Here is a 12,319-nt window from a genome sequence, read left to right on the forward strand (position 1 = left end):
AAAGATCAAGGCAAAATTCGATCGCGAAATTAGTAAAAAGTCTATTTTATTCAACCACGGTGGCTCGAGAAAGTGCTGCTTTTCGCGCAAATCGTCTACTTTCGAACGCCTGCATCTCGAAAACGGCGCGTTGCCCGCCATTGCCGTTTGCTGGGAGAGGTTGAGTAAGCCTTTTTCTCGTAGACAGCGCCTCCTGCAGTTTCGTATCTGGCTGAAAATAATAAGAAAAACACGTTTTTCGCGCATGCTTCAAGCGTCGCTACTGGTCACGTGGGGCTCTAGCGAAGCCGCCATTGGCCCAGACTGATGCGATGCTGTGGCGAAGCCTACCTCCTGGCCTTTCCTGCTCTTGCTTTGTACACGGCTAGTCCGGCGTTTCAATCGATCTCTGTGGCCTTTTAGCATTTGTTCATTCGCGATGAACGACTCGCAAAAGCGCGATTTCCGAGTTCGAAAGGCTCGTACGAACAAACCGTACCGAGGACGCCGTCGCAAACTTCACCGGAAAACGGCAACGAAAACAAGTCACCCGACGCCAGCTAGCCCTCGCCAGGCGAACGGGCACTCGGACGAGATCGACGCCGCGGTGGAATTTGTGAGCGCCTCGGAGGTGAAGATTGGACTCTTCAAAGAAGATAAAGCAGCGTGCGGTCGACATTCTGCGAGTGCTGCGATATGCGAAATAGGCGCGCTTACGGCGCTGGTAAGCGGCGCTGCTTGCCCTACGTGCCGTGCCTGTACCCTTGCGGTACGCGAACCGGCGGAAAAGCGAAAGGGGCTTTCAGCGTTTCTTGAGCTGCACTGTGAAAATAGTGAGTGCCCAGCATCGGTTCTTTCTGCTGCGCACACCTCGAGCCGCGTTGTGCCCAGTGAATCTGCGGATGGTGCCAGCGGAAATCGGGACTATGTGAATGGGAGCTCTCGTGACAGCTTCGCCGTGAATGTGAAACTGCGCGCGCGATTGGCATCGGGCATGAACAGTTATCGCGATTTTGTGCTATTCTTGGCCTGCCAAACCCATTGCACCACAAGAACTTTACTGCGATCGGCAAGAAAGTTCATCTTGCGGCCATGAAAGCCGTGGCAGAAAACATGGAGAAGGCGAGGGCTTTCACGAGAGAGATGGTGGATGACTCAGATATTGCCGTCATGTTTGATGGCACATGGCAAAAACGGGGTCACAAGAGCCATAATGGAGTTGGCACCGCTGTGTCAGTCGACAGTGGTTTGTGCCTCGATTTTGAGGTCCTGTCGAACTTCTGCCTTGCTTGCAGTCGGCACCAAGACCTTGGAAGTGAGGAGGAGGAAATCTGGAAGGCGTTCCATGGCCCTGTTTGTGAGAAGAACACTGAATGCTCCTCCCACGCCATGGAAACAGAGGCAGCAGTGCATATATGGCAGCGGACCTCCTCGCAGAAAACCCCACTGCACTTTACCAAATTTCTTAGTGATGGGGACAGTAAAGCTTTTAGTGCTGTGTGTCAGGCTAAAGTGTATGGCGAAACCTCCATCGTGAAGGAGGATTGCACAAACCATGTGGCCAAGCGCCTAGGCACTGCTCTTAGGAAGTTGGCGACACCTCTTCCACACGGTGAGAAGTTGAAAGATACACAGATACAAAAGTTGCAGAACTACTACAGGATAGCAATCACAAGCAACCGGGGTAATGTACAAAAAATGTATCGTGCCATTTGGGCATCATATTTTCACTCATGTTCGACTAATAACGCTGGTAGCCACAAGTTCTGCCCGGAAGGAGTGGAATCATGGTGCAAGCACCGACGGGCCGAAGCGCTGGAACAGCCTGCACCGGACCACACCCCGCTTCTGACAAAGGCACAGGGGCTAGCTCTGCTGCCCATATATAAGCGCCTCACTGAGGAAAAGCTGCTCACCCGCTGCTTACAGGGGAAGACCCAAAATGCAGCAGAGTCCCTGAATAGTAAAATCTGGCTGCTCTGCCCAAAAACCAGGTTCGCTTCCAGGACTGCTGTGGAAACAGCAACTGCCATTGCTGTTCTGTGGTATAACAGCGGACATACAAGCTTTGAGAAAGTGCTTCAGGAGCTTGGTGTGCTGCCACCAGAAGAGCTTGTTGTCTTAGGTAATTCCCGGGACCAGAGAAGAGTAAAAAAAATGTCACTCCGCCAAACTGCAGAAGCTCGAGCGCATCGCCGTAATATGGTGAAGAGAGCACGCCTCACAGACTCTGTTAGAGAAAATTTTGAGGGGTCAACTTATGGGCCAGGGGAGTTCTGATGAACATTGCAGTGTTCTCTGCATATTTCTCTATTTTCTGATGAAGTTTCATGTGCTTTTGTGAAGTTTATGAAAAATACAGATGTTTGAAACTTTCAAATGCAGTTTTCTCCATTTGCAGTTTTCAGCATTTTCTACGTTTCGTGCAACAAATTTCAAGTACTTCCAATAGTCAGATTTGGATGAAATTTTGCACACAGCCTCTTCAAAGTGTATAGAATGTTATTATCTATCTGGTTATAAAATATCTGTTCAACATTTTTTTTTAAAAAAATCAGAATGTTGACTCATGGTGCCCAAAATATACACTTTGGTGTTTCTGAATTTTTTTTACAATTATGGGCTAAAATGAATAAATTTGAAGTAGATTTGAACATACTACATTACTAAAGCAACACAATGAGCTATTGCAAGCTGCTCAGAACATAAATTTAATTATCAAAAAAGTGTGCACAAAAGACCCTATATTATGCTTGTGTGAACCCATTTACATAAAAACTAAAAAATGTATGCTGAAACTAAATACATATTTGGAATCAGCATTAAAAACTCTATCAGTGGCCTTGGGTTCATTATTTAAAAAAAATGTTTTCGAGGAGCATCTCCCCTTAACCTCTCGTTTAGGCACTGCCTAGTTTGACCAATATACTGCTTGCCAAAGTTCAGCGGTATGGCGTATACAGTAGAATCTCGTTACAACGGACTTCACGGGACCGCCGAATTTAATTCGTTATTTTGAAATATCGTAGTACTGAATAACCTTTATTTTCATGTCAGTAATGCATCACAAGAACTAAAATTACGTACCTTTGCAGCAGATTTATGTATTGGTAAGTAAATAATAAACGATAACGCTGGGCACAGTTTAACTACAATTTATTGCTTGAAGAAGTCTGTTACAGCATAGACCATTTATAACGTAACCGCCTATAGTGCGGGACCACATATAATGCGGCTTTATGTGACCACCAGTATGGTTCCCATAGAGTTTAATGTGTCAGCGTACCGCTTAGTGCGCGGTCGCGCACGACGGAAGACCGGGTATAGTGCGGTTTCCCCAAAGAGAAGGGAGCGCACCCCCCGGCACCGCGATGCCGGCACCCTCTACAAAAAGGGAGAAGAAAGCCACGAAACCCATCGCAAGAGGGGAGAAAAATAGAGGAGAGAGAGACTGTACAGCGTGCGAAGAAAGAAGTGCAGCTACCGGCCTTATCTTTTGCTTTTCTTTGTGCAGCGCCGCGAGGGCAGGGCCATGGCGGGGCCGAGCCAGACCGAGCACCCGCGCCGCCGTCTTAACGGGGTGGGTCTCATTCAGAGGGCGAGAAGGGGAAACGTTGGGGAGGCCCGTTTGCTGGGGGTGGCCGTTTGACAGGCTGGCTTTGCACATGCGACACTCTTCTGCCTTTTTTCCTGTGTGGGTGCGCACGAGTCATCGTCGTCTTGTGATACCGAAGTGCGCTGTCAGCGTCGTAGGCCTAGCTACCGGAAAACGTGTTTCCTTGTCTTATGTTTGTGTCGCGCTACTTTTGTCGCGCTGGGCTAAGTTGCCATGCCGCCTGATCCTTCCAACTCAAGAAAACGGCAAGCTTTATCCCTGGAGACGAAGCAAAGCATTATTAAAGACGTGGAAAGTGGCCTAAAGAAAGTTTCCGTCGTGCAGAAGTACGGCATTGCCGACACAACAGTGTCGGCGATTTGGAAAAACAGGGACAAGGTGAAACAGCAACTGCAAGAAAATTGTGGATCACTAACAAGGAAGCGGATACGTTCGTCAATGTATGAATATGTCGACGCCGCTTTATTCAAGTGGTTCTGTGAGGTGCGAGCCCAGAATGTGCCCGTGAGTGGTCCGATTCTGCAAGCAAAGGCCAGGTCATTTGCAAACTTGTTGGGCCACGATAGTTTCAACCCATTAAATGGGTGGATTCAGCGGTTTAAGGACCGGCACGGAATAAGCTGCCGTGTTATCTCCGGGGAGAGCGCACAAGTTGATGATTCTACTGTTCAGGCCTGGCTCAGTATAAACATGGAGACCATGCTGGCGAAGTACGCGGAGCGGGACATTTACAATGCGGATGAGGCTGGCGTGTTTTACAATTTGCTCCCAAACCGCACACTCGCACTGTCCCACGAACGCTGCTCCGGTAGAAAGGCTTTGAAGGAGCGGTTTACCGTTCTCTTCTGCGCCAATATGGATGGTAGCGACAAGAGGCGCTTATTTGTAATCGGAAGGTCGGCGCGGCCACGCTGTTTCAAAAAAAGAGAGTGCCTGCCGATTACCTATAAGGCTAACAGGAGGTCATGGATGACTCGGGAGCTATTTGCAACTTGGCTTCAAAAATTTGACGAGGACATGGTGTCAGAAAAGCGACAAGTTGTCCTAGTTCTTGACAACTGCAGTGCCCATCATGTAAGTTTAAAGCTCAGTGCAGTGAGCCTCAAGTTCTTGCCCGCAAATACAACAGCCAAGAGCCAGCTGATGGACCAAGGCGTAATCGCTGCAGTGAAAGCGCATTATAAAAGGCGCATATGCGAAAGAGTGCTAATTAACCTTCAGCGAAACGAAGCAATGAAGGTAAACCTGCGGAGTGCTATCGACATGATCACGGCATCTTGGTGGCAGATAAAAGCATCAACCATCGCCAAGTGTTTTGCAAAGGCGGGGTTTGTGCACAACGCCGTGGTCAGCGATCCTGATGTGAGGAGCGACGATAGCCACTGCGTCGACGATGTCGACGAAGGCCTCAACGCGGGTGATGTGTGGTCGGATCTGGAAAAAGAACATTGTTGGACAGGATGCATGACACCGCCAGTCACAGGATGCTCACCAACCTGCTAACTTTCCAGGTCCTGACGTTCTGGATCCCGGAAAGTGCCCTTCCTTCGGCCTTCTACAAACCACCTACCGGATTCTTCCGCTCACAAGAAGCGAACGCCCCTTCAACCAGATATTTCCCGCCTCAAGTGAACACCACCAGTGATCCGCCACCCACAGTGCATTTCCGGCTCTCTGCCCGGCAACCATGGCATTCACCGACGTCATCAATCACGGGACCTGATCGCTGGCTACTTAACCGTCAGCAACCTGCCAGCTGCTTGGGGCATGACACCGCCAGTCACAGGATGCTCACCAACCTGCTAACTTTCCAGGTCCTGACGTTCTGGATCCCGGAAAGTGCCCTCCCTTCGGCCTTCTACAAACCACCTACCGGATTCTTCCGCTCACAAGAAGCGAACGCCCCTTCAACCAGATATTTCCCGCCTCAAGTGAACACCACCAGTGATCCGCCACCCACAGTGCATTTCCGGCTCTCTGCCCGGCAACCATGGCATTCACCGACGTCATCAATCACGGGATCTGATCGCTGGCTACTTAACCGTCAGCAACCTGCCAGCTGCTTGGGGCATGACACCGCCAGTCACAAGATGCTCACCAACCTGCTAACTTTCCAGGTTCGTTACCTCACATTTTGCAAAGAATTAAGGAGTGATGATAGATTCCTTGTTGCGGTGTCGTGCCCCTACGACTTGAAGCGCTTTTTTGTCAGTCTTCTCCATATTTGCTGTACCACGTTTGCCTTTGATTTGCTATGCCAGCTTATGTTATTGCTGTCCGGCGATGTCGAAGAGAACCCTGGACCTCCCTCTAATAGCGACGACATTGAAATCCAGGAAGCCATCAAGCGCTTTGAAATCAGCCTAACAGCGATACACGCTGAGCTTGAGCAAATTAAATCGATTCAAAATGCACAAGAGAAGCGGATATCTGACTTTTTAAATAGCACAAATAATTTTGATGCAGATAAACAAAGTGTCTCGGGCAATGTATTCAACGCAGGAGTGTCACATAACCTGGAACGTGAAATAGCCGCCTTGAAAGCAGCAAGCGTTGATACCAGCAATCGAATGCGCCGGGCAAATCTTTTGTTCTTTGGGATCAACGATTCCTTCAATGAGCAATGGAAAGATTCCGAGGAAAAAGTTCTGTCGCTCTGCGAAAACAATCTAGACCTAAAACTTGATCATTCATGCATAGAGCGTGCACACCGTCTTGGTAACTTTTCATCATCAAAAAAGCGCCCTATAATCGTAAAATTCGCTCATTTCAAGACGAAAGAAACCATACTGAGTTGCGGACGTAAGCTCAAAGACACAGATTTTGCAATTAGAGAGGACTTCGCTGCTCCCACGCGGTTTGCACGCTCAAAACTGTTGGCTTTCATCCGGCCGCTGAAATGTGCATTTAAGCTCAGCTTTGACAAACTGTACGTGGGAAGCAAGTGCTACTTTTATGACCCCGCATCTGATAGTGTCAAAGAACACACCATGCCTCGCCCCACACGTCACAACGCCGCACCACCTGATAGCATCCATGACAATGGTAATTGACGCACTGCCACACAACCCACCCGGGCTCCCTTCAGCACTCGGCCACGCTCTTTTCTGGATTTAAACATCACATTTGCTAACATACGAAGTGTAATGCCAAAACGTGAAGGACTTCTCTGCTTTATCGAGGACAGCAATACAGACATCATTCTACTCACTGAAACGTGGCTACACCAGGACATATACGACCACGAAATTTTTCCCTCCAACGCTAACTTAACACTATATCGTCGCGACAGACTGGGCAAAAGAGGAGGAGGAGTACTTCTAGCCGTGAAAAGCACCGTATCATCATTGCTCAGTAGCCACGACGATATCATAGAACTGACGTGGGTCTGCGTACAATGTACAGGTATCAAAACAGTTTTCGGTATCTGCTACCGTCCTCCTGGAAATAGCCCATCATTCTGCAATTCCCTTCGCCTTTCACTGACATCAATTCGGAGCAATCTACCCAACGCGCCTATCTTTCTATTTGGTGACTTCAACTACCCGACTATCAACTGGCCTCTGCTATCAGAACCTCACAAATCACAATCAAACGAAGCAAAACAGTTCCTTGATTTAGTTCTAGATTTCAACTTACATCAAGTAATAACATGCCCAACAAGAGGCGACAATACACTGGATCTTTTACTGACATCTAATCCAGACGACATTAAAAGCATAAACATATTACCGGGCTTCAGCGATCATAGCCTCCTTCATATATGCATCTCATTACCTATCGAAAAGAGATCCCCTACCCAAAAGCTTATCACTGATTATAAGAGAGCGGACTTTGAAGCAATTAACCGGGAACTTGAACAGTTTTATGAACACTTTAGTACTATATACTCATCTCGCTCTGTCAACACGAATTGGGAATTATATAAAAACATGATACTTAATTTACAAGCTTCTTACATTCCCACCGTCCTTATAAAGACTGATTTAAACAACCAATGGTTCAACAACCGTCTTAAAAGCCTCCTTAACAAGAAAAAACGGCACTACAGGCACGCGAAACTAGTTAATAGCTGCACGGCATGGGAGCGATACCGTCTTAGTGCAAATAATTATGTTAAAGAATTGAAGGCGTCTAAAAAGAAATTTTGTTTCTTCTGATCTGCTATCAATATTACAGTCAAACCCAAGTAAATTCTGGCGAATTCTCTCCCCCAAAAGCCATACTAAGCAGTTCGAACTCTCAGGAGATGATGACCAACCGGTCGAGTTAGATCAATGCGCGACGGCTCTTAACAAGTATTTTTCATCAGTGTTTTCTTCCACTAACGCTATTGTTCCTTCCATGCATGACTTTCCAATGACTTCAATGCCAGAAATAGAAATTAATGCCGATGGAATAGCCAACTTAATTAACTCCCTCAAACTATTGTCGTCAGCTGGATGTGACCAAATTAGCACCAAAATGTTAAAGAATACTACCGCAATATCAAGTAAAATACTATACCTGTTGTTCTCACAGTCCCTAAGTACCGGCAAAGTTCCTCACGATTGGAAAAAAGCAAAAATATATCCTATTTACAAATCAGGAGATCGGTCAAAACCAAACAACTATCGACCAATTTCGCTCACCAGCATCCCGTCCAAACTCCTTGAGCACGTAATAGCATCAAATTTAATCGCTCATCTTGAATCACTAAATTACTTTTACCCGCACCAACATGGCTTTCGAAAACTACTATCATGCGAAACACAGCTCGCCGAATTCACTCACGACATCCTTCAGTACATGGACAATCGCCTACAAATTGATGCCATCTTTCTCGACTTTTCCAAGGCATTCGACCGTGTTCCGCATAATCATCTGCTAGCTAAACTTGCTTTACTTGGAATCCCGCAAACATTACTTATCTGGCTCGAGAACTTTCTTAAAGGGCGCGTGAAATTTAAATTCGCCAACTGTTGTAGCTCATCGCATACTGACGTCACATCAGGTGTCCCTCAGGGCGCAGGGTTATCACCGTTGTTATTCTTAATCTACATAAATGATCTCCCATCTAACACAATAACCAAACTTCGACTTTTTGCGGATGACTGCGTCGTTTATAACATCATCCACGCCCCTGAAGACACCATTAAGCTACAAAATGATATAGACACAATTGCATCATGGTGTGAAAAATGGCACATGCCACTTAACCTAGACAAATGCCAACTCATGTCCTTTTCTCGTAAACAAACCTCTATTAACTGCACATACCATATTAATTCAACTCCCATTGCCCGAACTTCCTCTTACAAATACCTTGGCGTTCACCTGACATCATCCTTATCATGGGTCACTCATATTAATTCAATATGCTCCCAGGCCTCACGCACTCTTGGTTATCTGCGACGGAACCTAACATCAGCACCACCTGAAATCAGACAACTAGCTTATCAGAAATACGTACGCCCAAAGCTTGAATACGCCTCATCCATCTGGAACCCTTCACAAGCATACCTTACAAATGAATTAGAAGCCGTTCAAAATCGAGCTGCACGGTTCATCATGTCACAGTACTCGCGTGATAGTAGTGTCACTGCACTAAAACGAGCCCTTTCCCTCCCAAGTCTCCAATCACGTCGCATCGTATCACGCCTATGCCTCCTTCATTCCTTTTTCTACCGCCCTATTAACAGGCATCCTTTGCTGCAGCCGCCATCAAGAATATCCCCTCGCCTAAACCACACTCATCCCATAGCTCCCATTAAAGGCCGCACATCAGCTATGAATGTTTCATTCTTCCCAGATGCAATAGCCCGATGGAATGCCCTGCCTGATAATATTGCTTCTTGCACAGATCGAGCAATTTTCCGCACTGAATTAGCGAATCACCTGTGTCTTACGTGATGTATTCGGCTTCATCAAATAATCTGATCCTGTGTTACTATCTCCTTTAATGTTTTTAATTTTAATGTTTTAATTTTAATGTTTTGCTTTGTTTCGTTTCATTGCTTTTTGTTTTTGTTTTTGTTGAGCTGGTACCATATGTTGTACACACTGTTCTTGCCCCCGCCTTATGTGATGCCCACGGGCCCTTAAGGTTTCAATAAATGAAAATGAAATGAAATGACACGTTCGAAGGCTTCGTGAACGAGGATTGCGATGACTTTGTCTGCGAAGAAGCAGACACAGACGAAGCAATTGTAGCAGCAGTGCGTGACCGCGATGAGAGTGTATCGGAAGATGACGACGACGAAGGAGACAGCACACCGGAACTTTCGCACAGAGATGCACTGGATTACATAAGCAAGCTCAGGATGTACTGCGCGCAGAAGGGCTTGAGCGAGAAAGCTTCCCAGCATCTGTTCGCTGTTGAAGATGAGATGGTGCATAATGCAGTGAAGGCTCAGCGCCAGACGAAGATAACGGCATTTTTTCATTGATGAAGAAAAAAAAAGTCTTGTTTAGTGTCCAATTCTGGTGCTTTATTTCGCGTTAAGTTGTAAAATACATAATAAAAGGTGGGTTGACCATATTTGCATGTAAATAAGAGTCTAAAAATGGTGTATTTGATATAGTGCAGTACCGCTTATAATGCGGATTTTCCAGACTCCTGCGGCCTACGTTATAAGCGGTCTATGCTGTATCTTCTTCTGGCGAGTAGACGACAAGCGCTGCAGGGCGAACGCCTCCACATCCTCGACCTTCCTGTGCACGTCATCTGGGACATCTTTTCAGCGCCCGAGGAATGATCGGGTTTTTTCTAGAAAGATTAGGACATCCGAGCCGGAAACAATCTCTTCCTCTTCGTGCGCCGATCCAGTGTCGGCATCGTCTACATTCTTCTTGCTCATGCACTTGATTCACGATGTCTTCGGTGGTGAGCTCCGCGGATGTAGCCGCCACGCTGTCGCTGTCCACATAATTCGAAAGTCGCTGTCCACGGTAGTTGCCCAGCCGCAGACGTTTTCTTGAGGGAGCGACTCTCGATGTAGTTTTATGATCTTGTCCCGATCTTTGAGCATCGTTGTATTTGTTGACTGTGTGATGTCAAGCTCCCTGCACAAGTCCACTTGCTTTTTTCCAGCATTCAGCTGCAACAGAATGTCCGCTTTTTCTTTAAGCAAAAACTGGCGTCGCTTCTTTTTAACGCGGGGGCCGAGGAGAACTCATTGTCAGCAAAGCTAATGCACAACACAATCACAGCGCCGATAACTTTGCAGATCCTACCGTTCGCTGTCGACATGGTGACACTGCACTGAATAGGCTTAAGGCTACGGCGCAGTATGCGACCACACGCTGGATGGATGATAATGGCGTTACCCTTTGTATCGGGCGGCAGCTTGTGCCGCCTAGCCTAGGGACCTCCTTCACCCCGCGACGTCACGAAGGTGCGGTGGCGCTGATGTTAGCAGCGACTTTCGCATGGTAGGCAAAACAGGTTCCGCTTGCCCGTGCCTACCGCAGCTGCCACAGTTAGCGGCGGCTGCTTCAAGCCTGTGCAGTGCAGAAGCAGCATATATTGACCAGCTGCGTCACTGCTGGATCCGCGTAGTAGCATAAAAAATATTAAATTAGCCTCGATAGGTTTCTCGCGCATAAATGCCGCATTCGGAAACTGGCTAACAGGCATTGGGCCACGGTAGTAAAGCGCGAAGTCTGGGAGTCAATAGGCACTGCCACTCAATGCACTTAATAGCATGCAAGTTACTGCGTTCATTCACCTGAACTTCAGGATAGTAGGCTGATAATTGCTCAAGGAAAAAAGGACATATGTAACTGCACACATACTTATCACCTTGAGCCGGGGTGCACGGGGCGCCGACAGGTTCACCCGCCCCCAAGGAATGCGTTTTTTTTTTGTTAATAGCACACCATGTTTTAATGGCGCGTTTTGTGACATTTAATATTTACTTGAAACTGTTTCTTGATATGACGACGTAATTATTTCATTCGAGTAGAAAGAAGTCTGGTAAGTTGTGTCAATCTTGCGCGGTCGCGTTGGTGTGCTTAGAATAGCGTACCTTACGTATGCTAAACGCCATATGCTCTTTCATTGTATCATGCATGTGTCATGTTTCATGAGGTAATACATGATCGCGAAGCTTGTTTGGAAAGAAGCAGCCGCAGGCGTGCTACTAACAGACACGTGGCGAGATTGAGAGGGGACGCGGCATGAAAAGTGTTTTCGTTATTCATGCATGCGATATGTAACTTAACTTGGTGCAAATATGAAATTCCTACGCTAGTTTCAGTCATTCCTTTTATTTATAGCTATACCTGGTGCAGTTCTGGGCAATTATAATTAACACCGTCGTCAAGTCCCCCCAAGGTCTCAAATAATTGAGTAGATAGTGCGCAGTTTTTTTATGCCAGCATGTACATAAAGCCCTGTTCTGTATGATGACGCGATTAGTTCTTTTTCTATATGATCAGTACTTATGCATGCATAGTTACATGAAAACGTTTCTTACAAAAAATAACTAACACAATACTGCACGTGTAGGGAAAAAAATCGAGAGATTTATTACGCTCCTCAACGTCTCAGGAATAGTTTGCGACAAATGGAATCATTTGATTTTCATGCGAATTACGAAGGTGAGTGATCCAGTCGCAGAAAATGTGAGAGGTCAGAAAACGAACCTTAAAGTTTATTCCCTCGTTTATGGCATCTTCGCTTTCGCTTTGGTCAAAGAAATGCGGCACTGAAATCAAAGAAATTACCTCACAATTTTTGAC

The 12,319-nt window shown here is 46.6% G+C and overlaps 1 protein-coding gene and 1 pseudogene across 1 annotated transcript in view; both read left to right on the forward strand.

Moving 5' to 3' along the window:
* LOC144107983 (uncharacterized) overlaps positions 1-12,319 on the forward strand; it is a 58,929-nt gene that overhangs the window by 11,719 nt on the left and 34,891 nt on the right. The window lies entirely within an intron of this gene.
* Positions 419-2,045, forward strand: LOC144108002 (uncharacterized; annotated as a pseudogene).

Source organism: Amblyomma americanum, chromosome 10 (genome assembly GCF_052857255.1).
Source record: "Amblyomma americanum isolate KBUSLIRL-KWMA chromosome 10, ASM5285725v1, whole genome shotgun sequence".
Lineage (NCBI taxonomy): Eukaryota > Metazoa > Arthropoda > Arachnida > Ixodida > Ixodidae > Amblyomma > Amblyomma americanum.